Below are 2290 nucleotides of genomic sequence, written 5' to 3' on the forward strand. Positions count from 1 at the left end.
TGCACTCACTGCACTGCATCCCCAGAAGTGCCAGTGCACTCACTGGACTCACTGCACTGCATCCCCAGTGGTTCCATTGCACTCTCTGGACTCACTGCAGTGTATCCCCTGTGGTGCCACTGCACTCTGTGGACTCACTGCACTGCATCCCAGTGGTGCCAGTGCACTCTCTGGACTCACTGCACTGCATCCCCAAGGTGCCAGTGCACTCTCTGGACTCAACTGCACTGCATCCCCAGTGGTGCCAGTGCACTCTCTGGACTCACTGCACTGCATCACCAGCGGTGCCAGTGCACTCTCTGGACTCACTGCACTGCATCACCAGCGGTGCCAGTGCACTCTCTGGACTCACTGCAGTGCATCCCCAGTGGTGCCAGTGCACTTTCTGGAGTCACTGCAGTGCATCCCCTGTTGTGCCAGTGCACTCTCTGCACTCACTGCACTGCATCCCCAGAAGTACCAGTGCACTCTCTGTAGTCACTGCACTGCGTCCCCAGTGGTGCCAGTGCACTCTCTGGACTCACTGCAGTGTATCCCCTGTGGTGCCACTGCACTCTGTGGACTCACTGCACTGCATCCCAGTGGTGCCAGTGCACTCTCTGGACTCACTGCACTGCATCCCCAAGGTGCCAGTGCACTCTCTGGACTCAACTGCACTGCATCCCCAGTGGTGCCAGTGCACTCTCTGGACTCACTGCAATGCATCCGCAGTGGTGCCAGTGCACTCTTTCGAGTCACTGCAGTGCATCCGCAGTGGTGCCAGTGCACTCTCTGGACTCACTGCACTGCATCCCCAGTGGTGCCAGTGCACTCTCTGGAATCACTGCAGTGCATCCCCAGTGGTGCCAGTGCACTCTCTGGACTCACTGCATTGCATCCCCAGTGGTGCCAGTGCATTCACTGGACTCACTGCACTGCATCCCCAGTGGTGCCACTGCACTCTCTGGACTCACTGCACTGCATCACCATTGGTGCCAGGGCACTCTTTCGAGTCACTGCAGTGCATCCCCAGTGGTGCCAGTGCACTCTCTGGACTCACTGCACTGCATCACCAGCGGTGCCAGTGCACTCTCTGGACTCACTGCAGTGCATCCCCAGTGGTGCCAGTGCACTTTCTGGAGTCACTGCAGTGCATCCCCTGTTGTGCCAGTACACTCTCTGCACTCACTGCACTGCATCCCCAGAAGTGCCAGTGCACTCACTGGACTCACTGCACTGCATCCCCAGTGGTTCCATTGCACTCTCTGGACTCACTGCATTGGATCCCCAGTGGTGTCAGTGCACTCTCTGGACTCAGTGCAGTGCATCCCCAGTGGTGCCAGTGCACTCTCTGGACTCACTGCAGTGCTTCCCCACTGGTGCCCGTGCACTCTCTGGACTCACTGCACTGCATCCCCAGTGGTGCCAGTGCACTCTCTGGACTCACTGCAGTGCATCACCAGTGGTGCCAGTGCACTCTCTGGAGTCACTGCACTGCATCCCCAGTGGAGCCAGTGCACTCTCTGGACTCACTGCACTGCATTCCCAGTGGTGCCAGTGCACCCTATGGACTCACTGCACTGCATCCCCAGTGGTGCCAGTGCACTCTCTGGACCCACTGCAGTGCATCCCCACTGGTGCCAGTGCACTCTCTGGACTCACTGCACTGCATCCCCAATGGTGCCAGTGCACTCTCTGTAGTCACTGCACTGCGTCCCCAGTGGTGCCAGTGCACTCTCTGGACTCACTACAGTGTATCCCCTGTGGTGCCACTGCACTCTGTGGACTCACTGCACTGCATCCCAGTGGTGCCAGTGCACTCTCTGGACTCACTGCACTGCATCCCCAAGGTGCCAGTGCACTCTCTGGACTCACTGCACTGCATCCCCAGTGCTGCCAGTGCACTCTCTGGACTCACTGCAGTGCATCCGCAGTGGTGCCAGTGCACTCTTTCGAGTCACTGCAGTGCATCCCCAGTGGTGCCAGTGCACTCTCTGGACTCACTGCACTGCATCCCCAGTGGTGCCAGTGCACTCTCTGCACTCACTGCACTGCATCCCCAGTGTTCCCCGAGCACTCTCTGGACTCACTGCAGTGCATCCCCAGTGGTGCCACTGCACTCTCTGGACTCACTGCACTGCATCCCCAGTGGTGCCACTGCACTCTCTGGACTCACTGCACTGCATCACCATTGGTGCCAGTGCACTCTCTGGACTCACTGCAGTGCATCCGCAGTGGTGCCAGTACACTCTTTCGATTCACTGCACTGCATCCCCATTAGTTCCAGTGCATTCTCTGGACTCATTGCAGT

Source organism: Anser anser (assembly GCF_964211835.1).
Source record: "Anser anser genome assembly, contig: HAP1_SCAFFOLD_47, whole genome shotgun sequence".
In the NCBI taxonomy this organism is placed as follows: Eukaryota; Metazoa; Chordata; class Aves; order Anseriformes; family Anatidae; genus Anser; species Anser anser.